We start from the raw sequence: 27,840 nt of genomic DNA, 5'->3' as shown, positions 1-27,840 counted from the left end.
GATATATTTTTTTTTTGAAGAGTGGAAACCAGAGTAGTCCAACTTGCTGTATTATAGAATTCATAAGGGGGAATAATATGAAGTGAGCCTGGGAAAATATTTCAACCAGATTGTGGAAAACCATAAATCCCAAAGTAAGATACTTGCATTTTTGTCCTAAAAGAAATAGGGAGCCACTAAAAGTTTTTGAGCAAGGGAGAAAAGATTCTCAGATATTGTGCATTAATAGTATTACATGGGGCAGCTAGATGGCGCAGTGGATAGAGCACCGGCCCTGGAGTCAGGAGTACCTGAGTTCAAATCCGGCCTCAGACACTTGACACTTACTAGCTGTGTGACCCTGGGCAAGTCACTTAGCCCTCATTGCCCTGCAAAAACAAAAATTAAAAAAAAAATAGTATTACATGGGGGCAGCTAGGTGGCGCAGCGGATAGAGCACCGGCCTTGGAGTCAGGAGGGCCTGAGTTCAAATCCGGCCTCAGACACTTAACACTTACTAGCTGTGTGACCCTGGGCAAGTCACTTAACCCCAATTGCCTTGCCAAAAAAAAAAAAAGTAGTATTACATTGCAGGTATGTTAAAGGATGAACAGAGGAAATAAAGACTAGAAAAGAAGACCATTATAATAGTCTGGAGAAGGAAAAGTAAAGGCATTTAATATAGCACTTTTAATAAAGCACATTGGAGAGAGTGGGGGGGAAGGAAGAAGAAACATCTTTTCTGTCTGCCCTACCTAGAAAAGATCAGTATCCCTACCAGCTGTTCCCCTCCCTCAGTCATAACCATCCTGACCACCATCACCCTAATCCTTCTTAGACAATTTCTCTTATGTAATCCTCTGGAGTACAGAATACTTGGTCTCCTTGGGATAAGCCCCAAGGGAGAAGGAGGCCACGGGATAAGTGGGTAAGACCCGGGATTCATCTTAAATAGCATTTTCAAGATTTCTGGATAAGGAATTGAATTGAAAAGTGACTCTCCATAACACAAAGGCCAGTTTCTCTCTCTCTCTCTCTCTCTCTCTCTCTCTCTGCCCTTCTCTCTCTCCTTCTCTCCCTCCCTCCCCCAAAATGACAGACTGAGGCATAGCTGCCCCCTACACAGAGAAAGTTGTGTGTATGTCTGTGTCATCACTTTTCTTCCTAAGCCATCAGTTTCTCCAAGGAGAACATCTAAACAAATTGCGGTACATGAATATTCTGAAAAATCTTACTGTGTTTAAAGAAACAATAAATATGACAAATTAGTGCTGGGCTTGGAGGCAGGAAGACCTGACTCCAAATCTTTCTTCAAATATCTACTACTACATATAGTCCCTTTACTTCTCAATCTCAAGTTTCCTCATCTGTAAAATGGGGATACCAACAGGACCTACCTCACCGGGTAGTTGTGAGGATCCAATGAGATAACATGTGAAGCACTCTGCAAACCCTAAAGTACCATATTAATGCCTCCTATCATTATTATTATTATAGTTATTATTAAAAACTATCAGGCAAGATTTCCATGAATTGATATAGAATGAAAACAAACCAAGAAAACAAAATGCATAATGACTAAAAAAAGAAATAAATAAACAACCACCAAACCCACCCCCAACAAAAATTGAACATCCAAGCTTCTTGTTTTTGTCATGTGCAGCTCTTCATGACACCATGAAACGTACCATGCCAATACTGTCCATGGAGCTCTTGGCAAAAATACTGGAGTGGCTTGCCATTTCCTTCTCCAGTGGATTAAGGTAAACAGAGGTTAAGTTACTTGCCCAAAGTCATTTAGCTAGTAAATGTCTGAAGCCATATTTGAACTCAGGTCTTCCTGACTCCAGAGACCCAGTGCTCTATCCACTGAGCCATCTAGCTGCCTCCTAGGAAAACAGAGGTTAAGTGACCTGCCCAGGGTCACACATCTAGCAAGTGTCTGAGGTGAAATTTGAACTCAGATCTTCCTGAGTCACCTAGCTGCCATGTCTAAGCTTAACCCAAGTGAAAAGTAGAGAAAATGCTCCTCTCTCCCTCCTTTGTAGAGGTGGGGGACCATGATATGGAACACTGCATCTTCCATCAGTCTCTTCCAATGCATTGATTAGTTTTGCTGAATTGCATTTTGTCCTCTTTCTTTTTAAATTATTTATTATAAAGAGGTGTCACTGTGGATAGAGGAGGGGAGAGGGATATACTTAGATATGAAGCTGATGTGAAAACAAGAGAGTAATAAAAAAGAAAAGTAAAATGAAAGTGTGGGACTAGATGAAGTAGCTCTGCTTTGGATAGGTTAAATATGAGATGTCTCCTGCACATCCAGTTGAAAATGACCAGTACATGATACAGGGCTGGAGCTCAGATCAAGAGATCAGGGCATCATTCTGCACAGATGATCACTGTGGATCTGATGGGATCAGCCAGAAAAAGGGTATAAGAGAGAAAGAGGGCCTAGGAAGGGGCCTTGGGAACACACAGGGTTAAAATGTATGATCTTATGGTATGGAAATGCTTGTCTTATCTCATAAGTTCAGAATAAAATAAAATATATAGGCTTAGATGGTGCTGTGTTTCATGTGTCAGTCTTATCTACCCAACAGAACTGGATTATGGGATTCACACCATAAATATGTGTCAAGTTGAATCTGATCTATACCCACATGTACTGACACATACACCCAGATGCAAATGCACAGACATCCAGACACCTACAATTACCATCATACACTGACATCAAGGGGAAAAAAAACTACCCCCTATATTGCTGAACATAGCCATACAAATCCTACTCTGGCCTCAGTTTCTTTCTCTGTAGAAAAAGTAGGTTGGGATAGATTTCTAAGTTGTTAAACGCTAAGATCATATGGCAAAGCAGTGCATATTATCAATCAATAGCCACTCATTAAGCACCTACTATATCCCAGACATTGTGCTAAGCACTTTGCAAATACTATCTCATTTGATCCTCACAACGACTCTGGGAAGAGATAGATGCTATTATTATCCTTATTTTAAAGATGAGGAAACTGAGGCAAATGAAGGTTCAAGTGCATGCGCATACATACATACATACACACACACACACACACACACACACTCACTCACTCACTCACTCACTCATACACCTTTGGAAAGGGGGCTTAGGCTTAGCCGTCTGTCACTGTTGGAGATGGCCTTGTTGCTTCCCAGTTAAGCGGCTCCTCTGTGCTCAGGGATGGGATTTATGAGCAGCAATTATTTTATGAACAGATGTGAGGCTAGAAAGGCCAGTACAGTCCTAGAGCCCACCAAGAGATGACATACAAAGGCGGGCAGCCCCAGAGAGAAGGCAGACACCTCTGGCAGAGCAGATCCTCGTACCATCCCACTTGCCCTGCCAACAGGAAGGCCCCTGGTGCCCAAGTCCTTTCTTCTCAGTGGGGCACACTGAGCAAGGCTGAGACCACAGATTCTCTGGGATAAGTGCTAGCGGCTACATGCCGTTGGGCAGATGACTTCACCTCTCTGCATCCCAGCTCTTATCTGTAAAATGGGGGTACTACTCTCCCACCTACTCACCTTACAGAAATATCATGAGGAGAAGATACACAGGGACAGTCCTCCACAAAAGGGAGACAAGCATAACACCTCCGTGCAGTGTTTTCTCAGAATCCATTGAGAAGAGCATGTGTTAAGTGCTATGTAAATGTTAGCTATGAGTATTTTTTGAAGCATCATACACATTCTTTGATATTGTGATGGGCCCATCATAGTATCAATGTGGACACACCTCTACCAGCAGAGATCATCAATCTACCAATAACAATTTATTAATCACCTCCTAGGTGCCAGACACTGTGCTAGACACTAGGGATATGACAACAAAGAAATAGTGCCTACCTTCAAGGAACTTACATTCTATTGGGGAATACTAGTTGTTCATAGACATAAATAAGTAAATACTGGATATACACTAAATAAATGCAGTTTCCCCTTTCTAGCCCTCAAACCATATTACATTACATTATAATATATTGTATTATATTGTATTGTGTTGTGTTGTATTGTGCTGTATTGTGTTATATATAATATTATATCATATATCATATATTGTTACACCATCTTATATAACCTTACAGTGAAGGGTAGAGACATTATAGGTGAGGGAAACAGAAAAGATCTCCTGAGCTCAGCCTTTAAGGGATACAGGACAAACAACTCTGAAAGACTTGGGAACTGATCAACCCAATAACCAAATGGGATTCCAGAGGATGGATGATGAACCCTGCTACCCACCTCCAGCCACAAGGGACAGGCTCAGAGGATGGAATGAGACATATACTTACGGACATCATCAATAGGGGAATGTGTTTGCTTTCCTCTGTATAACTAATACAGAATTTTTGTTGTGTTTTGTTTTTCTTTTTTCTCCACTGAGTGAGGGGGACATGGGAGGGAGAGAGAATAAATAAATGCTTGTTGCCAGAAAAAAAATTAAGTTTAATTATTTTTCTGAAAGTAGAGATACAGAAGTTGCAAAAGCATCCCAGGCATGAGTAACAACAGCCAGCCCATGGTGATGGGAGATAGAATATCAAGTGTGATGAATAGCAAAGTGGGCTGGTTTGGCCAGAACAGAGATCTAGAGAAGTAGAATAATGTGTAATCAGCCTGGAAAGATAGACCAAAGCCAGATTTCGAAGGGCTTTAAATGCCGGAGAGGTTTTTATTTTATGCTAACGGCAATTTTCTACTAAAGGCTTCTTGAGTGTGGGAGTGACTTGAGCAGCTAGGTGCTTTAGGAATATCAAATGTCAATTCTGTGGAAGAAGGGATGGAGACTAAAAGTGGGAATCTCAGTTAGGAGGCTATTGCACCAGTCCAGGAGAGAGATAATGAGGGCCTGAACTAGGCTGCTTGGGATATGAATCAAAAGAAGGAGACAGATTGAAGAGGGGGTGAAGAGTCAGAATTGACAAGACTCGGCGACTGATCAGGGATGAGGGAAGGGGAAGGAAAGGGAGAGAGGGAAGATGACACGTGGGTTTCAGACCTAAATGACTGGAAGCATGATGAAGCCTGCCCTCAGCAGAAATATCGGGGAAGCCAGGAGAGTAAGTGAGGAGAAAGATAGAAAGAAAGAAAGGACATGGGGTCCATTTTGAATGTGATGATGAAGAGGACTTTGGGCCATCCAAATGGAGACGCCCAGATCACAGCCCAAGCCTTCTCATCCTGGGTGGTCTTTCCATAAATTTTCTAGAAGACAGGATGGGCTGCTGATTTAAAAGGACCATCAAGGAAAAGGTTAAGCATGGTCCCCCCTTTATTTTCCAACTCCCTTAAAGACTGAGCAAGAAGAATTGAATTTAAGCTAAGAAGGGCACAGGACCTGGACCTGTGGGGTGGGGTCAGAGGGGCTTGGGAGGGGGCAGGGCTGGAGTTAGGGGCTGGCATGAAGAACTCCTGGCAAGGAAACTCCTTCTAACAATGCTGGTCAGCACCTTCATCTACAACTTGCAGACTTAGAGGTCTGCCCAAGCTCTGAAAGGTTAAATGACAGCCAAGTCACCAGAGACCTTCCTCATAGTCTTTAAATAGTAGCAGCTAGGTGGAGCAGTGTGATAGAGCACTAGGATTGGAGTCAAGAAGACCTGAGTTCAAATTCTGCCTCACTGGCTGGTGTGACCCTGGGCAAGTCACTTTACCACCATCTGTCTCAGTTTCCTCATCTGTAAAATAGAGGTTAAAGAACCTATCCCCCATGGTGGTTGTGTGAATCAAATAAGATGATATCTGTAAAGTATTTTGCAAACCTTTAAAGTGTTGCATAAACACGAGTTATTATTCTGTGAAAACCAGTGTAATACTCACACTGAGCAGCTGCATCTGTTATTCCTTGCTCTCACTACACAACTGATCCAACCACCTTCTTTTCTGGTAATAATGTCCTCAATTGTATTTCTTTGCTACTCTTCACCTGCCAATCATTCCTGGCCTGATGATGCCCACCCTATGTCCTTCCTTTGTTCATAGCAAGCAAGAAAGGTACTACCTAATAACCCTTACAGTAGTATAAGCAGGAGACAGATCATTTGAGTCTGGAAGACTCCTAGAGGGCAGGTCTGTTTAAATTGCTTTGTCCGGCTAGTTACTTGAGTCAATAGCAAACTCTATCAGAGAGACATGGCAGAAAGCAGATCCTGAAAGAGTAATGGGGGGGGGGGGCTGGGGGGGGCAGGGGATAGCCTGGAAGTCTAAAGATGCTCAGAAGGCCATTCATCAACAATACCAGGGAGTATTTACACTGGAGAGTGCAGCAGAGGATCCAGCTAATGTAAAAGAGTCCTCTCGTCCCTGCCTCACCTTCTGAGTGATCTGACTAGGAAAGACAAATTCCTTTATCATTCCAGTCCCCTGTGCACTATTCAAGGACCTGCCTTTCCATCTTTTTTTTCACACTCTACATTCCAGCCAAGCCAGATTACTAGTTCTTCCCCTAGCCTTCCATTTCCCACCTCCTTGTGTTTACCTAGGTGATATACTTTATGGCTAGGATGCCCTCCTTCCTCACCTTTACCTCTTGGAATTCCTAGTTGGTTTCAAAGCAAAGCTCAAGCTCTGCTTCCTCCTTGGGGCCTTTTCTGACATTTCCCCCCTCCTGACAAAGCACCCGACCCCTAATTACCTTTCATCTAATTTGTATAGACTCACATCAGTACATTATTGTTCTCTTCAATAGAAAATAAATTCCCTGAGAGCAAGGATTGTCTCATGTTTTGATTTGTATCCCTACCACCTAGCACAGGGTCTTAAAATAGTAAGGACTTAACCAGTACTTACAGATTGATGGATTGATCTCCCCAACAAGCCTAGAATGTACTTTCTCCTCAACTTTAACTCATTCAGTCTTGATGTTCCTTCAGAGGCTCAGCTCTCGGGCCAGATTCCTCCATAAAATATTGGGAAGGGTTAGGAGAACCAACTGTTCTGCCTGCTGGCTACTTAAATGTATTATTTTGAAACATGGGACAGAAGTAACCACAACCTCAGCCTTTGAGTAAAATGACCTTCCTCTGCCATGACTGAGGCACAGAACAGAAGTTAGTTTTTCCTCAGCTCCTGAGCCAGGCATGGTGGGGAGAGGGGTGTATGTGTGTGTGTCTGTGGGGGGGGGGGGTCAAGGTGTGGCATAAGGGACAGGAGCCAGAATAGGGCAATGCTTGGGAGCTAGCGTGCACTCCTCAGAACCACACAACCTTGGAATCCCAAAGCTAGAAGGGTTGGAATCTCTCTGTGCTAGAGGAAAATGATGAAGGGGGATATTTTCTTCCTTTTTAAAATAGCTTTAACTGATATATTTCATTTTTACATCACCTAGATTTCCCATATCCCAAAGGAGGATATTGTCAATAGTTCAAAGACCTCTGCAAGAGAGCCTGCAGAGAAAAGAAAAAGAAAGAAAGAAAGAAAAAGAAAATCCAGGAAAGAGCAAAAGTGAACTGGACAATAAGGCCTGCAAAGAAAAGTGAATAGAATAGGCATTCTTTAGCTTGGAAAAGAGAGGGTTAAGAGGTGACTATTTAAATAAATCCAAGCCGTACAGCCTGGAGAAGGCCAGGAAGGATGCGTGATTTAAAGCCTTCTAGTAAAAGGTTAATCCTTTATTTTTGCAGCTCCCTTAAAGACAGAGCCAGAAGCAATGAATAGGCTTAAGTCAAGTAGGAAGATAGAGACCGGACCAGTGAATGGTGAAAGGAATGCCCCTGGGGGAGGAAATTCCCTCTAGCAACTTAGGTTCAAACCTTCTCAGAAACTTAAGGTCCTACAGCATTGCCTAGAGAACAGAGGGGTTAAGTGATTTGCCTAGGCAAATGTACCTAGGCAGAACTTGAACCCAGGTCTTCTTGAATGGGTTCTCTAGCCACAAAGTTGTGCTGCCTAGTGATTAAGTCCCAGGAGGAATTTAAGTTATATATGTGAAAGTATTTTGCCATTTTAAGAGCTGCTAGGAATTGGAATCATCTGGATCTCTCCTCTACCCTTATCGCACTCTACCATACTTCTGTGTATTTGTATCTTCACCCCCTTGATGTCAGAATGAGAACACAAATGATGATGGGTGTGTGATGCTTAATAAAGTTTCTATTATGATCCAGACCCTGTGCTGAGCCCTAAGCTTACAAAGAAAGGCGAAAACAGACCCCTGCCCTCAAGGAACTCAAAATCTATCCGGGACAGTTATGTAAACAACTATATGCAAGCAAGATCTATACAGTAAAAATGAGAGGTGAACACTAGTATTAGGCATTGAACTGAATGGAAAGCTCTTTTGAGAGATCACCCTCCATCAAAGTTAGATTGTTTCACTCGGTGTAGGGAAAGGGAGACGTGAGCTAACCTCAAGTAGGCTGAGCCAGTCAAAGAGTTTCAGTTGCAAAAGGTCTCATCAGAGATCCTGTTCCTGTCTCAGACCAGAGGATTTTGAACTGTAGGGGCAAACTTGAAATTAAATATAGCTTTGACCAAGAAGGGTGGGTAGATCAATAATTTTTTTAAAGAGGTCATTTTTTTTTCATGAAAAAACTGCAGGGCTTGGAATTCAACTCCTGACAAAATGCAACAAGATTAACTATAATCACTTTTGGTTTTTAATACATTTGTGTGTTATGGCTAAGTGACTATTATGTTACCATTTCTGCTCAATGGGTCTTTTGGCTAATCAAGCAAACAGTCCCAGTGATGACGGTGGATAAGCACAGCTCCCCAGAACACGACCGCCTGTGCTTTAAAAGCTCCAATGGTACTGTTTTCTGTGTCACCTCAGTTCACCCCCCCCCCCTCCTTCCACCACCCCCACCCTTCTCTCTCTAAAGAGAAAGCTGAACCACTTTGAGGACAAGAGAGGGCACAGCTGCTGCTGAAGGCTGTTCGGGGCCAAGGTATGTTTTGTTCTGACCAGGAGCAGAGGGCTCCCAGAACCCAGATCCCCTGGGCTATTTTTTGCCATGGGTTACATGACACATGGGGAGGGCATAGGGTGACGGGTGTGGGATTGTGGCCAAGGTTCCCTGAAGTAGTGGTTCCTATTTCTCACTGTTGTTTCATTCCTGGTAAGGAAGTTCTTCTAGTTTGGAAAAAAATGCATGAAATGTACTCTTGCTATTTAGACAAGCCACATAGCAATCATGAGATACAAAAGGTATATGTTGCCCATCATATCAGTCTTCCTCTGTGTGTAAGGACCCAAGAATGCTACCCCAGCAAAGGGTGGACTCTGGAAGGTCTAACCCCAATAGACGGGGATTCAATTATCAGCCCCAGCAAGTCCATGAGTCATACTATTTTTCTGGTAACTTTAAAAGGCTCACCACAACCAAAAGGTGAGGTAGCAGGTAATAGGTTATTGGGTTACAGCCCCTCAAGAAATTTGGAAGGGGCAGAGGAGATGCACATGGAGGACTCTAGTAAAATACCACATATTAAATCAACCAGTAGTGGAGAGTAGTGGATAGAAAGCCAGGGAGGTAATCATGAAAGGTAGGGGTATCAGGTTCCACCCCTGACTGCACAGGTGCTGTGTGATCTAGAACAAGTTACTTAACCTCTCTGTGCCCCCAGCCTAGTCTCTAAATAGGGGTTCTTAAGCCTTTTTGTGTCATGGACCCCTTTTAGCAGTCTGATGAATCCTATAGACTCCTCAGAATAAGGTCTTTGAATACATAAAATACAATACACAGGATTACAATGAAAATGATATATTTATCAAATTCTTTTAAAAAAATAAGTTCAAAGATGTCAGACTAAGGACTCTTTCTCTAAAACTATAAATTTCAGATAAATTACTGGTTTATATCAGTGGAAGTTCTCCCCACCAGTGAAATCACAGGTCCCAACCCCCACCCCCACCCCCAAATCAAAGTCTCATGACTAGGAGGCTACTTTTCTCAAGAGCTCAAAATCTCTTCCTTCGATATCGTATCCTTTGGCTTCTCATTTCAAGGAACTGTGGAATTTTCAAGCTAAAAGCGACCTTCACCACCTCATGTTACAGAAGAGGGAGGGGTGACACAGACTGTGGTTAAAGGACTTTCCCCAAGGTCACACAGTAGATTCGCAAGGAGAGGCTAGGACTCTAGATTTCTCATCCCCTACAGCTAGCCATGCCAGGGTCCATTCTTCTCCCATTGGCCTTTCTTTTAAAAAAGATCACATAAATATGAAAAACTCAAGGCGCAAAGCATTGAGACTGTGGAAACAGGACCATAGATTTAGATCCAGAAGAGACTCCTAGAGGTCGTCATGCTCCCCCTTCATTTTACCAAGGAAGAAACTACTGCCCAGAGAAGTGCCCAAGGTCAAAGGGGTCATGAGGGATGGGGCTGGGATTCAAACACAGGTCCTTTGACTCCTCTGCCTTTCTTTCGCCTGCCCCTAGCTGCCTACCAGCAAGTGTGAAAACCCACTCAAGGAAGCCTCTCCTTCAGAGCATACAAAGAGTCAAGTGGGGAAAAACAAAACAAAACAATTTTCATTCTCCCCAACCTCGCCTGTTTCTTCTGTACAGGGAGAGGATCTCTCTCCCCAACAATCCCAGAATACACACAGACCTGCAAAGCCTAAGGCTCATTGCTTAAGTATAAAGGGGGGGGGGGGATACACACAAAGAAAAATCACCATTGATTTGCCCAAAGCAAAAGGAAACACAAAGGCTGCACCTGTTTCCATGGAGACCAGATTGGTGGAGCAAAGGAAAAACACACAGAACACAGAAAACAAAGCCCAACACCACCACCCTCAGGCCCAGGGTGTTGGAAAGGGTCAACCCTGACCACTAAGATGGAGGAAAGAATGAAAAGTGAACAGCCTGGACTCCCCCAGTGTTCTCTTCCAGAGCCAGGAGAAGGGAGGTAGCTTCCTTCTTATGGGGACAGATTACAGGTGAGCCCCAATTGAAGAAAAGCCATTTGAAGAAAGGGAGAAAGAGACAGAGAGAGAGAGAGAGAGAGAGAGAGAGAGAAGGAGGGAAGGAAGGAAGGAAGGAAGGAAGGAAGGAAGGAAGGAAGGAAGGAAGGAAGGAAGGAAGGAAGGAAGGAAGGAAGGAAGGAAGGAAGGAAGGAAGGAAGGAAGGAAGGAAGGAAAGGAAAGGAAATCCTATCTGGTTAACCAAAAGATTCCTTTAAGTAACAAAACCTCCCAGTGGACTCAAGTGTTATAATTCATCAGTTACTGGGGGGGGGGGGGATGTCCAGGAATGTGGGAGGAAAAATGAAAATAGGGCCAAAGTCCCAGAGCTTTGGCCAAAGGACCAGCCATAGAAAGCTAGAGCATCAGGGAAATTATAAAGGAAGCTGGTGATCCCGTGAGATTTAATTTGCAAAAAGGAAATGGATACAGAGCATAAGGAAACCTGAACCAAGTCCGTGGGCAGGGACTCCCCCTCCCCAAGAGATTGGGAGATTGCAGTGGAGGGAAGTGGGGTATCCCCAGTCAGGACAAAGTGGTAAAACTGACCAATATTTAAGTCAATAATCTAGTCTATACAGTGGGAAAGGGAGAGGGAGAGAAGCCTGAGTTTTGTCCCCCAAGGTAACAAGAAGAGGGTTTGAAATTTTCCAGGGCCAGATCCAGGAGAAGGTGCCAGAGGCAAACTCAGCAGTTGTGGAGTGATAATAATAGTCCCTTGGATTTTTATCATTATCATTCATCAAGGGAAACTTATTAAATAGGCATTTAGGCGCCACATACCTCGTAAATTGGACCAACACAGCCCCTGACCTTGGGGAGTTTACAACCTAAGCTAGAGCTTTTCTCTTTCTGAAAGTTCTAGGTCCTTTCCCATTCATCTTGTCATCTGGGGCAGCTAGGTGGCATAGTGTTGGACTTAAGAGTTAGGAAGACCTGAGTTCAGTCCCAACTTCAGGAACTTACTAGCTGTGTGACCCTGAGCAAGTCATTTAACTTCTCTGGGCCTCATTTCCTCATCTGTAAAATGGCAATAACAACTGCACTTAACTCACAGGGTTGTTGCTAGAATGAAATGAGATAATAGGAACACCTACCTCACTGGACTGTTGTAAGGATCAATAGATAATATATGACTTAAGAGCCATATAGATTAACCTATATCAGATTGGTTGCTTGTCTTGGGGAGGGGGGAGGAAAGGGAAGGAGACAGAAAAAGTTTGGAACTCAAAATCTTACAAAAATGGATTTTGAAAACTATCTTTACATGTAACTGGAAAAAAAACCCAGAATTCTATTAAAGTTGGGGGGAAAAGATGCTAGAGATTATATTCTATTTATTATGACCGGTCTTCAGCAGATGTTCTCAGAGGGCCAAGAATAAGTATTTCCACTTTGTTAACTGGAAACACTGGGGCACAAAGAATTTATGTGACCTGGCCTAAATCATATGGTAACTTAGGGGTCAGAGGAAGGGCTATAGTGAAGGTGGCCATGTTTCTGAAGCAACTATCAGGACATACAGTCAATCATTTTTGTGTCGTTGCCACAACAGTGCAGGCTATTAATCTGAGAGCACACAGTGGCCAAATCATTACCAGTACAACATTACCATGAATAGATACTAGCTTACATTGCTAGACATATGAATAACAATGAGTCAATCTGCAAAAGTTTTCATAACAAACTACAAAGTTTCTTTCGCCTGTCATTCTCAATCTTTTGCAATTTGTATTGTTTTTATCTTAATGCTTACAAACCATTTTGTTACTTTTTGCCAAAATGTTCTAAGTTGGAGGATAACAGAAATGGGCGTGGAGACAGAATAGTTATAACAAGATGTATCCTGGAAAATTCAGCTCAGATCTCTTGATACCCAGCCTGGGGTACATACCACCTGCCACGCTACCATAGCTGACTGAGGGAAGAGCTTGCAGTCCCTTTCCCAGGAAAGATGAACTTCTCTAAATTACAGAATCAGAACAAGGAGGGGTGGTAGAGAACATGGGAATTGGATCCCAAGGGAAGTACTAGGCTGGACTGAGCTGTTCAAAGGAAGTCACTCAGTGCCTCAGTTTCCCCTCACAGTAAAAAGGAGAGAGCATCACCTGAATCCCTCAACTCCTACCCCATCCACCCACACCCTCAAGGCTACTGTGAACATGAGGAATCCCTTCTGCTGAGGAATTTGGATCCCTCCAATGGAAAGTGCCAACCTAAGCTGGCACAGCTAAGTCCAACTGGTCAGTAAGTGAATGAAATGACTGGCAGGCTAAGTGGAAGAACTGACTCAACCCTAATTCCACAGCAGCTGTCCCAGGGAATTCAGACACTTAGCCTAGGATTGCATAGCAGTTAAAACGCAAGCCTTGGGGTCCTCTCCAAAGTCTTTTCCCTTTCTCTTTAACCGGCTGGGCTCCTCCCTAGGGCTACCCCTACAGGACCTGTTATCTGAGCTAATGCAGAGGTCAGCTATCATGGGTAACCCAAAACAACAGGTGGGGAGTGGGGGCAGGGGAGGGGATTTATATTTGGTTTTGGAATGCCTTGGGCCATATTTGTTTTTCCCCACTCGACTTCCCATGATGCTTATATTTTTACTGAGGGTAACATCTGAAATGTTTTCATTCCTTGAACACCCACAAGTGATGGTGGAATTGGGCTAGATGGTTTGGTACTAAAAATAAAATGTAGATAACCCATGGAGAGATAACCTAGGGCTGCCTGTATTCTATTACTTGTAGCCCCCCAAGAATGCACCCACCACCTCCCTCCAAGGTCCCGAGAAAGGAAGAAGAGAGCACAGATCATGGAGAAGGCGGGTTTTCTTTCTTTTAATTTAAAATAAAGGAAGGGAAATGGTTTTAAATTCACCCTCCTCTCAGCCTTCCCCTCCCTAAACACAGTGGTTTGTTCATGACTTTATAAGGAAGATATACAGGCGGCAATAACCTGGATTTAGGCTCTGTGGGAGCCCGGGGCCAACTTTGAATCTCTTTCCAGCTTCAGAGTTCAGTTTGGATGTCGTTCAAAAGGGGGGAAAAAAGGAAAAAGAAAAGACTATTTCTCAATGTCAGGGTGATTTTCCCTTTCCACGCCTCCTCCAATCACACCAGCAGCCTCCCATCTCCTTTCTAGAGGCAGGACATTTTGTTTCAGAATTCTGTTTATTTTCTTGGGGGCCAGAGAGAGAGGAGCTCTGTTTCCTTAACTCTAAAACAAGGGGATTGGAATTTACACAGTGACAGCAACATTGTAAAGATCATCAACTTTGAAAGACTTGGGAACTCTAGTCAACACAATGACCCTCCATGATTCCAAAGGACTCATGATGAAACATGCTAGCCACCTGCAGATAGAGAGCTGATAGACTCAGTGCAGATTGAAGCATGGTGGGGGTTTTTTTTCTGCTTTTTCTTGCTTTTTCTTGTGGGGGGGGGGGGGAAGAAATTTATCTAATGGGGAGGGGAATGTTTTCCATGACTATGCCTATTTGTATAGGGTTTTCTTTTTCTTGCCTTCTCAATGGGTGAGGGGGAAGAGAATTTGAAACTGAAAATAAAGTAAAAGTGAATTTAGAACTAGGAAAAGTAAATAAATAAAATGAGGGGGTTAGGCTAGATGGTTTCCAAGGTCTCTTCCTGCTCTAAAGCTTCTGATGTTATTCTGGATTTGGTTTCAGAAGCAGCACCCTCCTCCACATGTATAATCCCCCACCTGGAAGCTGTCCTCCCCTTGTCCCCCAGTACCATCTATCTCCTTGTTCTGCTGCCTCTGCCTTTCCAACCTGATTCAGTCGCCCCAGCTTTTTTCTCCTAAAACAGTGTCTTCCACCCTAGTAGTTGAAAAGCTAAAGCAAGGGAGTTGTCAGTTAATACAAGAATCCAGAAATACACAAACATAACTCATGTGGACCAAGAAAAACAGAATCATAGGATCAAAGATCTGGAAGAGACCTTAGTTATTATCTAGACCAGGGATTCTTAACTTGGAGTCTTCGTAAAGTGCTTAAGCACAATGCCTGACACATAGTAGGTGCTATGCAAGTGTTGGCTATTATTATCTTTTTTTTTTTCAGGGTAATGACAGTTAAGTGACTTGCCCAGGGTCACACAGCTAGTACATGTCAAGTGTCTGAGGTCGAATTTGAACTCAGATCCTCCTAAATCCAGGGCCAGTGCTTTATCCACTGAGCCACCTAGCTGCCCAAATTGGAGTCTTCAGATAGATTTCCGGAGTCCAAGAACTTGGATGAGGGTAAAGTACATTTTTATTTCAACATAATTGCTGTCCTTTGCAATCCTGTGTCTTTTGTGCATTTTAAAATGCAATTCTGAGAAGGGGTCCATAGGACCATAACACAAAGAAGGTTAAGAACATTTGACCTACCCCCAACCTCCTTACTTTACAAAAAAAGGAAAGTAAGACCCAGGGAAATTGTGAATTGTCCAAAGCCATATGGGAAAAGAGCCTGGGATCAGAACTGCATATCCTCTGACTCCATATCCAGAAAATTTTATCTCACCTATATATATTGTTCAATTATCTAGAGAAGCTATTGTGAGTAATCATTTGTTAGTCATCATTAATTTATTAATTATTTTCAAGAATTACTAAAGAGGGCAGCTAGATGGCGCAGTGGATAGAGCACCGGCCCTGGATTCAGGAGGACCTGAGTTCAAATCCAACCTCAGACACTTTATACACTTACTAGCTGTGTGACCCTGGGCAAGGCACTTAACCCCAATTGCCTTATTAAAAAAAAAAATTACTAAACTCATGATTTTTTGCATCTTTTACATTCTCAATCAACAGATATTCATAGAACTAATTAACTCATACAAATAGTACTAACAGTATTATAATAGCAATACTAATAGTGCCAATTATTATCATATGGAGTCCATGAATTTTTCTTACATTAACTACAAGGTTCTCGTGTTTGAAAAGGTTGGAAACTGCTATCCTAGACCACTGGCTCTTGGGGCTCAAAGGTAACTTAGAGGGCTTCTATTTTGAACTTTTGACTTGACCAGGGGAAGTGACTTACCGAAGGTCATACAGTTAGTCTGGCATAAAGCCACATTTATTCTGAAAAGTTAATGCAGTCAGGAAATGATTCTCAGCCAGGTTTTCTAAGGTGAATCAATTCAAACCATTACAGGCTTCAATTACCACTAAATCTGAAACGTGACTGGGCATCAATCATGAGGAAGTTGGTTTAATTTGCAGCAGAAGAGGCAGAGGACTTTGTCACAACAATGAAAATTATGATAATAATAATAACAATAACAATAATAAACAACAACTATGATTTACATGGTACTTTAGGGTTTGCAAAGCACTTCACAAATATCTCCTTTGATCCTCACAGCAACCCTGGGAGGCAGGTGTCCATTTTATACATGAGGAAACTGAGGCTAAGTGACTTGCCTAGGGTCACATGACTAACAAGTGTCTGAAGCTGGATTTAAACTCAAGTCTTCCTAGTTCCAGGTCCTGTGTTCTATCCACTGTGCCACCTAGATGTCAATTAGGTTTTAGACTTCTTGAGGGTAGGGACGGTTTTTTAACATGTAACTCTTAAAGTGATCAGCACAGCCCTCTGGTGCTGTTACTGAATTGAAACATTTGCAATTTCAGAAGTTAAAGAACTCTTGTGAAGAAGTTGCTGTGTAAGCTACTGCATGAATATTATTTCTGCAGACTAGATTGGGTTTAGTGGTGCGTAGAAGCAGGGGGATATATTATATGACCTTAAATTGGGACCTCAAGACTCAAAAATTTGAACAGAAGGCAACATGATGCCCTTGAAGGGACTTAAGGATTCCAAGATGTGGAGCTCAGGAGGGAGGGCATTTCTGACATGGAACAGACAGTCTGTGCAAAGGCAAAGGTTCATGCTAAATGTACAGGAACCAGCAAGTAGGCCAGTTTGTTAGGACTGTAGAGACTTTTATTTGAATGCTTTTTATTAGAGACTTTTATTTGGAAGGGGGAGGGGAGGAGCTGGAAGAGAAGGGGAATGGGGGAAGAGATGAAATCAAACTGGACTAATAGATTGGAGCCATGAAAATCTTTAAATATCAAACAGAAGTTTGTGTTTTTCCCTAAAGGCAATAGGGAACTGTTGAAGTTTCCTGAACAAGGAAAGGGGAGGTATAAGTAAAGCACAGTCTGACATTTTTTGCTCTTGTGGAACAAAGGATAACATTATTCTGTACAATATTATTAATCATCATCAGAAGTAGGATTAAGGGGTATTAACATGCATATTTAAGGGAGAAAGTTGTCTTTCCTTCCTTGTGGTTAGAGGTGATTAAGAGGCATCATGGGACACAGTAGAAAGAGTACTGGGTTTGAAGCCAGGAGAAAAATTCACTAAGCTGTGTGACCAACCTATCTGAGGCTGTTTTCTCCTCTGTAAAAGGAGGGTTGATAACACTTGTCCCACCCACCACACAGAGTTGTTGTAAAATAAAAGAAACATAAACACTGGTTGGTCTCATCATCGCAGCCTGGTGATCACAGGCTGCATAAATCACCAACTCCCTCCCCCAGCAACAAGACATCTTCAGAGTACCAGGCCACAGTGTGGAGGTGCCAGGAGTTGCAGACACTGCTGGTCTCTCTGACAAACAGCACAGGTTCCCCTGCCCCATCCCATCCCACCCCACTCCACCCTACCCCCTTTGATGGGGAAGTCCCTGGCTAAGGTTGGGAAGTAAATAAGAGGGAAGGGAGTAAATGAAAAGCAATAAACAGGGCCTGGGACAGGGACAACAACCACAATGCCAAAGTGGAAGAAGGCTAAGAACACAATTCAGACAATGAGTGCCAGGGATGCCCTCAGGCAACTACAGGCTAGGTCCACCCTCCAGGACTACCTCCTACACAAGGAAAGCAGGGACTGTGTTCTTTGTATCTCCTGGCACATGGTAAGCATTCGATAAAGGCATGTTGACTGACTGATTGATCCCCACAGTTATTAGTGCTCCTCCTTCCAATTATACATAGGTGTATATAATACATACCAAATATGTATATAGATATATATACCCAATGATATGTTTGTAAAAGTGCTTTGTGAGGGGGGCAGCTAGGTGGTGCAGTGGATAAAACACCTCCTGGATTTAGGAGGACCTGAGTTCAAATGTGCCCTCAGACACTTGACACTTACTAGCTATGTTACCCTGGGCAAGTCACTTAACCCCCATTGCCCCACCCCCAAAAAAGTGCTTTGCAAAACTTTAAAGCACTATATACATGAGTTATTGTTAATATTGCCAACAAAATGGTCCAGTGACCATTATATGCATATACATATACATATATATACATATATATATATATATATAAATGGGACCTGTAATTACATGGTGGGTGGTGTTATTCAATTGTGTCTGACTCTTTGTGGACCTATTTGAGATTTTCTTGGCAAAGATTCTGGAATGGTTTGACATTTTCTTCCCCAGCTTATTTTATAGATAAGGAAATTGAGGCAAATAGGGTTAAGTGCCTTTCCCAGGATCACATAGGTAGTAAGTGTCTGAGTCCAGATTTGAACTCGGACCTTCCTGACTCCGAGCCAGGTACTCTATCCACTTCCACTTAGCTTACCTGTACATGAAAATAGGTGATTCAAAATGAGGAACTTCCCCAATGCACATCAATACCTTTTCTACAACTTCTAGTCTTAGGTCACTCAGGCAGACATAGGATTGAACCCAAGAATTCTTTGCTCAGAGACCAGTTTTCTTCTCACTAGGTGACATTATCCCTCTACTTTGCATTTATTTACTTTGTGAGTATTTTGCATTTACTTCTCTCTACCCACATTATTTCTCCCCAGTAGAATGTAAGCTCCCTGGGGGCAAAGACAGTTTCATTTTTCTTTGAATCCACAGTGCTTGGCATGCAGTAGATGCTTAATGATTGTTAAATAGAAAGGAATAGCCCAAAAGAGGTTACTGGAAGCAGCAGCAGATGTTCCAACTGGTTTATCCATTTTCAAGACCAAAATGCGGGGGGGGGGGGGGGGGGGGGGGAATCAGAGTCTAGAGAAACCTATGCTTTTCTTTTTTGTTTGTTTGGGGTTTTTTTGGTGGGGCTTAAGTGACTTGCCCAGGGTCACACAGCTAGTAAGTGTCAAGTGTCTGAGGCCAGATTTGAACCCAGGTCCTCCTGAATCCAGGGCCAATGCTTTATCCACTGCACCACCTAGCTACCCCAAAACCTATGCATTTCAAGAAAGACAAGACAGGATCCTGAGCAGTCTTCTTTATCCCTTTCCCTTCCTGCCCCAATATAGACCAGGTCTCTTATTAGCAGCACCAAAGTCTAACAAAATTGTGCCTGCTGTACCTTTCCTCCCACCAGACACTTACTACACATGGGACATTGAATAAGTCATTTGATCTCCCTAGGCCTCAGTTTCCTCATCTGTAAAATGATGGGGTCAAAAAGATGGCCTTTGAGGTCTCTTTCAGCCCAATACATAGGATCCCCTGATCGCTTGTCAAGTTTTGAAGCTTTTAATAAAAACGGGGATGGGAGAACATACATTCTACTCATCCCTAAAATAAGAAATTGAAACATGACCTTAGAATAGATTCTTGGAGCAGGTGATAATGCCTCCCAACAGATCCCTCCTTGACTCTATGGGGCCAAAGAACCCCATTTCTTATCTAGAGAATGGAGGAAACCCACCTGAGCACAGGGGATCAAACTTAGCCCATGCTGTCTACAGACATGAAAAGTGGGATCGTTCAAGATAGGCCTGTCTGCCTCCAACCTAGCTAACCACCCCAGTGAGGATACCTTTCCCATAGGGCCCAATTTTCCACTAGTGCAGAATGGAAAGCCCATTAGCCCTTTAATAGGCTCCAAAGACATGGAAGACGATAGATGACAAACGGAATCACAATTGAGTCCAGTCCTTGGCCTCAAGCAAGGAGGCAGCTGGGGCTCAGGGGGCTTCCATCCCTAAGAGACCCCAGAGCACACAGTGACTCCTTGTTCCATATCACACCCCCTCTGATGGGGAGAACATAAAAGAGACCGGCTTTACCATATGGGGTCCTGGGAACCTCTGGGGACTACCAGTAAGAGCAAGGATGGCAGGTCAGTCACTAAGCCATATGCAAATGAGGGGGAAGGAAGGTGGGGGGGGGGGGGTCAACATGGAAGGAACTGCACCAGCTGTCGCTTGGTCATTTGCCTAGCATTGCAAGTAAATATCCTCCAAAGAGCCCAGCCAGCCTTTTCCCCCACTGCCCTGCGGAAGAAACTTGGAAAGAATAGCTAGCATTTACATAGCACTTCAAGATTTACAGAAAACTTTACAAATATGACTCAATTGCTCCTCACAATGACCCCGAGCTATTATTATCCCCATTTTACAGATAAGGAAACTGAGGCAGGCAGAGGTCAAACAACTTGCCTCAGGTCACACAGTAAGTAAGAGTCTGAAGCTGGATTTGAACCCAAGTCTTCCTGACTCTTTCTAACCACTAAACCACCTGATTGGCTTTAAGTCTCCTGCCTGAGACCTTTCCTACCTTAAGGGGTAAGGAAGAACAAAGTGCAGGGAAGGACGATCCTATTTTAACAGAGCCTACATTGCCAGATAATTTAGGTAACACTTTCCCAGTTCTAAATTTAACCTATGGCATAGAATTGACAGCTCTGAGTTTGTATAAAGGTTCAGTCTTGATGGCCCCTAAAGAATTATTCTTTGGCTAATCCCTCCACCTGGGGCATAACCTGGGAACATCAGGATTTGGGTTAGTTTTGCTCCCCCGAAAAAAGCTAGGAGATCATTCAAGTGAATAAAATATACGTACATACAAACCCCCAAAACTAAGCAGTTTTTGATCTCAAGGATCTTGTATCTTCTCCTGGGGGGAAGGAGGGTGAATACAACATGTAAAGAAGTAATAACTAAGTATATATGAATTTCAAGAGGGAGAGAATGAAGGGCAGATAGGGACCACAAAGGCTAGTATATACAGTCAGGAAGACTCATATTTTTGAGTTCAAATCTGACCTCAGAACACTTACTAGCTGTGTGACCCTATTGTCCTCAGTTTCTTCATCTATGAAATGAGCTCAAGAAGGAAATGGCCAAACCACTTCAGTATTTTTGCAAAGAAAATCTCAAATGGGGTCATGAAAGTCAGGCATGACTGAAATTACTGAATAAAAAAAAATTCAAGAAGGAAAGAATGCTAATAATTTATCAGGAAAGAACGTAGGGGGGCAGCTAAGGGGGGCAGCTAAGTGGCGCAGTGGATAGAGCACCGGCCCTGGATTCAGGAGAACCTAAATTCAAATCCGGCCTCGGACACTTAACACTTACTAGCTGTGTGACCCTGGGCAAGTCACTTAACCCCAATTGCCTCACCCCCCCCCCAAAAAAAAGAATGTAGGAGTTAATGTTTACACTATATTTTGAAATCAAGCTAGGGATGATACAAAGCAGACATTTTAAATGGGGGTGGGGGTGATGGGAGGGACCACTATCAGAATGTAGTTCATATCTAGGTCTCTACAGAAAAGGTAAAAGGACTTTCAGTTCTTGTGCAAGCATTCAGGCTAACACATCAAGTAAAGAATAGACTTTATTCAACAAGTAAAAAGACTGGGCAAAAACTTAAACAGAAAGGACTCACACCTGAGCCCATTAACAGTCAAAATGATTATCCTTCCTCTAATAAGCTTCTACCTTCCATGGAAAGAAACAAGTATTAAGCACCTACTAGGTGCTAGGCATGTGTCCATGCAGGTCATACAACCAGTATATATCCAAGGCTCAGCTTGAAACAAGGTTCTTTTTGACTCATAGTCCAGCTTTCTTCTTACTAAGTCTGTATTCTCACTATGTTTTATGAATATTATATCATTTGAATCTCACAACAATCCTGGGAGGTAGGTGCTATTAATGATCCCCATTTTACAGTTGAGGAAACTGATGAAGATAGAAGTTAAATGACTTGCTCAGTGTCACACAGCAAGTAAGTGTCTGAGGCTGGATTTGAACTTAGATATTCCTTACTCCAGTATTCTATCAAATGAGTTACCCACCTGCTTCTGAGTTCCTATTCAGTAGCCTCCAGGCTGATAGTACTAGATTCATTAAGGTCCCCCCACTCATTTGGAGAAAGTACTCAGGGTTGCTAGAATCAAGAAACCCCTTCTAGTGAGACCCACCCTCACAGAGACTTTCTGACTTTCTACCCTGGTTGAGGCCCAAGTCAGAACCCTTCTCTTTGAGTTATACAAGAATCAAAGAATTTAGGAGTTAGAAGGGAATCACTGCAGTTACCTAGTCCAAGGCAAAAACAAACACACACACACACACACACACACACACACACACACCCATATCACTATAACATACCAAAAAGAAGTTGTCCAGCCTCTCCTTGAAGACCTCCAAGAAGGAGGAACTCACTCCTTCTCATAGCAGGTTATTCTACTTTTGGACACTTCTAATTGTTAAGTTGTCATTGTTTTATTTTTTTCCCTCAATATTGAGACTAAACTGGTACCTTTGCAACTTCTACCCATTACTCTGGTTCTGCCCTCATAGGGCCCAAAACCCCAAAACAAATCCATGCTCCATATGACAGACAGCCTTTCAAATACTTGAAGGCAGCTTTCATATTTCCCCTGAATCTCCTATTCGTCAGAATTAACATACTCAGTTCCTGTAGCTGATCTTCTCATATCATAGGCTCAAGGCCTTTTCCCATCCATCCTAGATTCCCTCCTATGGACACTCTCCAGCTGTGTAAGGTCCTTCTTAAAATGTGGCATTCAGAAGTGAACACAATACTCCAGGGCAATACTCTGACTAGGGCAGAGTACAGTAGGGCTATTCCTAGAAGTTACCCTCCTCTTAATGCAGCCCAATATCAATTAGTTTTTATTCACTGCCATGTCACACTGCTGGCTCATATTAAGCTTGCAATTCATTCATTCATTCATTCATTCATTCATTTATTTTGGCTGGGCAATGAGGGTTAAGTGACTTGCCCAGGGTCACACAGCTAGTAAGTGTCAAGTGTCTGAGACCGGATTTGAACTCAGGTACTCCTGAATCCAGGACCGGTGCTTTATCCACTGCACCACCTAGCTGCCCTTGCAATTCATTTAAAAAACAAAAAATAAAAAAACCACCACCACCACCAGACCTTTTCCAGAACAACTGCTGAATTTCTCACCATTTGATGCTTGTGAAATTGATTTTTTGTACTGAAGTGCAAGATTTTACATTTATATCTACTGAATTTCATCTTAGTAGATTTAGTTCTATGCATTGGCCTGTTAAGATCCTCTTTGATCCTGACTGTAATCCACTATGTTAGCTATCTCTTCCAACTTTGTGTCATTTTCATATTTGATGAGCTTAACATGTATTCCTTATCTAAGTCACTGACAAAAATATTAAGCAGCACAGGGTCAATCACAGATCCCTGGGATATTCCGCTAGAGACCGTTGACATTGAACCATTAACAAATTATCTTTGAGCCCAGCTTTCCAAATGGTTCTAATTTCCCTGATTGTATTATCAGCTAATCCATAGAACTACATTTTCTCCACAAGAATGGTACTTGTTAAAATCTAGGTAAACTAGCCCTAGAGCTGACCTCGTTTGTACTAATGAGATCTGTCACCAGTCAAGTTCTTCTGCATGATGGAGCTGATCCTCACTGCCTCATGGCTCTGGCTCCAGTTTGGTTCAGGAAATCCTTCCTCCTCTTCCCTGTAGGAGCTTTGATCCAAAAGTTCCTCCTCAGGGGCAGCTAGGTGGTGCAGTAGATAAAGCACTGGCCCTGGATTCAGGAGAACCTGAGTTCAAATCTGGCCTCAGACACTTGACACTTACTAGCTGTGTGACCCTGGGCAAGTCACTTAACCCTCATTGCCTCAAAAACAACAACAACAACAACAAAAGCTCTTCCTCAATCTCAGGAACTTCTCCACTGCCCTCTGTCTCCGCTATGACCACACCACAGCTGCCTGGCTCAAATTCCTAGAGGTTCCCAGCTTGGCCCAGCAGCTCTGAGATGCTCTTCTCCTGCTCCCTCTGTCTGCTGCCTGCCATCTCTAGGACCATCTGGTTCCCTCCTCTCCTGAGGCCACATGGTTACCGGATACATATGTTTCCCTGGAGGGACTACAGAGCCACGAAGACTTCCTTCAGAGAACTGGCTTCTCTTGGCTGACATGGCTTTGGGTTTTTTCCATCACTTTTTCTGTTCTCCCAAATCCAGGAATGTAGTGCAAGTCCATGACTAACCACAGCAATCAATCATCCTCAAAATTGATTGGTGGATTTTAGAAAAACATGGAAAGACTTGCATGAAGTAATGAAGAGTGAAATGAGCAGAACCAAGAGAACATTGTATATGCTAACAGCAATATTGGTTGAAGAATAACTGTGAACTAAGCTATTTTGAGTATTATAAATATTCAAATCAACTACAAAGGACCTATGAAGGAAGATGCCATCCACCTCCAGAGAAAGAAGTGAAAAATAAAAGTATGCATAGTATGGTTTTATGCATGTCTGTATGTGTGTGTGAGAGATAGAGAGACAGACAGACAGAGGCAGAGAGACAAAGAGACAGAGAGAAAGAGAAAGAAAGAGAAATGGTGACTTTCTCTTGTGTGGGATAGGGAGACAATTCAGACTTTAAAATGTAACCAAAAAATGTAAATGAAGTTAAATTTTTTACAAAGTGATATTAGCAGCAGGATAGTATAGAAGACCAGGGTTCAAATCTTAGTTCTGCTACTTCCTCCCTATGGTGTGATTGAAGTTCTCTGGGACTCAGTTTCCTCAGCTATAAAATGACAGTTTTGGACCACATGACCTCTAGGGTCCCTTCCAGCTCTTAATCCATGATCCTATGTTTATACCTTGTAGAGGAAGACATTATCTAGGTCAGAACAAAGCCTCATCTTTTACTCTTGTTAACCTTGATACCTTGGCACCCTCTCTCCATATTTTTCCACCAACAAAATGGGGATTGATAATAATACCTGCCTCAGGGTTGGTCTGAGAACCCAATGATATAATGTAAAGTGCTTTAGAAATCTTAAAATCCTAGATAACAGTTGTTTTTGCTGTGGCTTGTATTCCAAGGGTTGGGAGAAAGCAAAATGCATTTGCCCAGGAGGTCCCAGAATGTGCTTCTCTGGAAATTCATTCATTAAACCCCTACTCTGTGCAAAGCACTGTGTAATAATAATCACTGAGAATACAAAGACCAAAAATGCACTATCCCTGACCTTGAAGAGTTTATAGTCTCCTGGGAAGTCTATACTTTGTCCACAAGGAAGTGTTGCAGCTCATGGTATAATATGATGAAGCAAAGAGAGTGAGAAGGCAAAACGCTCTTCGAAACTCTGGGGAAAGGAGCAGCTAGGCGGCACAGTGGATAAAGCACCGGCCCTGGATTCAGGAGGACCTGAGTTCAAATCCAGCCTCGGACACAAACACTTACTAGCTGTGTGACCCTGGGCAAGTCACTTAACCCCAATTGCCCCGCAAAAAAACAAAAACAAATGAAAAGCTGGGGAGAGAAGACTCTTACCTAGAAGAAATCTGTGAAGGTTTCCTGTACCAGGTGACACCTGAGCCAAGCCCTAAAGGAAGAAAGGAAAAGAAGAAAAAGTAGTGAATTCCAAGCAATGAGATGGAGGGGGAGGGAAGGGAGAGGGAGGACTGCACAAAGGAAGAGTCAGCTACCTAGAAGCATTCAGGTATTTTTACCTATTAGCAGCAAGAAAAAAAAAAGACACCTCAGTCCCCTTTAGTCTATACTGTGCAGATGGCACAGTATAAAGGGGACCTTTTAAAAACAAAAGCCCAGGCGACAGCTAGGTGGCATAGTGGATAAAGCACCAGTTCTATATTCAAGAGGACCTGAGTTCAAATCCGACCTCAGACACTTGACACTTACTAGCTGTGTGACCCTGGGCAAGTCACTGGAACCCCGCCCCCCCCCACACACACAATCTGAACAGGCCACCTGCTTGTTTATGGACATAAGCTGAAGTGTGCTCTCACTGGAAGTGATGAGCTCTTTATGACTGCCAAAAGAAGACTTCAGCCACCCCTACTGGGTCAGATGCCATTTTCATCAAGAAAGCATCCAAATTAGAGAAATGCCCTTTCTTGACATATCCTTTCTCCCTAGACAAAGGGTTCTTGACTTGGAAAAGAGAGATATTCTAGGAAAGGCAGAAATCTATTTCGTCACTGATTTAGCACTTCATCTAAATAGAATACAGCCAATTATTCTTTCAGGCTTTAAACAACTGCATCGATATAACAGCGGCTGTTATAGGGCACATGGAGAAAAGGATGCATGATTGGGAAAGGGGGGAAGGGGGAATTAAGAGAGGCTGACATTTTGATTATGAGTAACATACAAATTGGAAGTAAAAACAAAGTAGCAGATTATCATAGATTATTTTTATTCACCCACTCACCATATACTTTGTTTCAGGATCTTAACCCTGCCCACAATGAATAAATAAATGATAGAGTTGGTTCAGGAAAAAAAGAAGGAAATTGAGCCTTGGGCTCTAGATCAGCATTCTTGATCTTTTTTATGCTCTGGGCTCCTTTGGTAAAGTCTGTGGACCTCTTCTCATAATGTAATTAAATGCATAAAAATAAAATGCACGGGATTACGAAAGAAAATTATTATACTGAGATAGTTGTTGAGTTTTTTTAATAAGTTCACAGACCCCAGGTTAATAAGCCTTGCTCTAGAGAGGACTGAGACCCCTTGTACCACAGAGGAAAAGGAATGAATTTAAAGGGAGGGAATGAGGTGAGGGGGGAGAGAAGAAAGGACAAAACTAACAAAACCAGGCAAGAAGTCGGAAGGTTGGAACACTGAGATTCCACCCTCCTGGGAATGAGCCCTGAGTCCCTGGGAAAGAGATGGAGATGAAAGGGAGGCGCAGCTGGGGGAAAACAGGCCATGAGAACAGAGCCCCAATTGTTCCCTAGGACAGGCTCTGCAATCCACCAGGAGAACCCAGCCGGCAGAGCTGCTTTTGTGTTTTAATGTAATTAAGGGCCCAGTGAGGGGCAAACTATTTGGAATCCTTTAACTCCATGTCATTAGGACTGAGCATTACAGCAGAGAAGCTCTGAGCTTTAACTTAGGCCTGTGAAGGGGGTTTAGGAGCAGCTTATCGTATTCTGAAAGGTAGAGGAAACTAGCAAGAAAGAAGGCCCTCCTTCTGGGGAGGTTGATGAGAAAAGGAAACACCCCCTCTTCTCCCCAAGGAGGCATTTCCCTGATGCCCTGCCAGCTGCCCTGTGACCCTCTATAACAGTCCTGCTAACTGTCAAGGAGAAGGGTTGCTGAGGCAGCAGAGACGTGGAGCAAGAGAGCTATAGTTAATTAGGGAGGAAAAAATGCTGCTCCCTCATTCCTCCTCAGTCTCCCGTCCACCCGTCCACCCGTCCACCCTCCTCATAGCACTTTAGGTTTGTGTTCCTAAGTCCAGTAGCGCTACAGAGTCCCTCACTTCCTTGGCCTCTAAAGCCAAAAGCAACAAGGAAGCATGGAGAATTCTAATTAACAAGTGCAACTCAGATTCCCGAGGGCCACTGAATGTTCCCCCAGCAGCAGCCAAAGGCCCTTCAGGGGGTCTGTTCTTAGCAATTCAAAAGGAATTAGCCTGATGAGCACCTGCAGTTCTAAAGCCATAGACCTCTTCCTGCAATACAGGAGTCTAAAATCAGGGGGTGTCCAACCCCTACTCAATGTTAGATAAGAAAACGGAGGTCCAGAGGAAAAGTGACTTGCCCAAGGTAACATGAATAGTCATTGGAAGAAGACGTTGGGGTGGTGAAGGGGGGAAGATAGGTGGTCCGA

At 43.0% G+C, this 27,840-nt stretch overlaps 1 protein-coding gene across 7 annotated transcripts in view; it reads right to left on the bottom strand.

Annotated features, from left to right (window-relative positions):
- Positions 1-27,840, bottom strand: part of CUEDC1 (CUE domain containing 1) — a 127,474-nt gene that overhangs the window by 64,989 nt on the left and 34,645 nt on the right. For 6 of the 7 annotated variants that reach the window (XM_043964776.1, XM_043964779.1, XM_043964777.1 and 3 more), the window contains one exon: positions 25,534-25,585. The exons of the other annotated variant lie outside the window; for it this stretch is intronic. The gene's annotated coding sequence lies outside the window, so the exon portion shown is untranslated. The remainder of the gene's footprint in view (positions 1-25,533; positions 25,586-27,840) is intronic. 7 annotated transcript variants of the gene reach the window in all.

Source organism: Dromiciops gliroides, chromosome 4, assembly GCF_019393635.1.
Source record: "Dromiciops gliroides isolate mDroGli1 chromosome 4, mDroGli1.pri, whole genome shotgun sequence".
In the NCBI taxonomy this organism is placed as follows: Eukaryota; Metazoa; Chordata; class Mammalia; order Microbiotheria; family Microbiotheriidae; genus Dromiciops; species Dromiciops gliroides.
The sequence above is the reverse complement of the archived record's forward strand: the minus strand, read 5'-3'. Positions and strand labels throughout refer to the sequence as shown.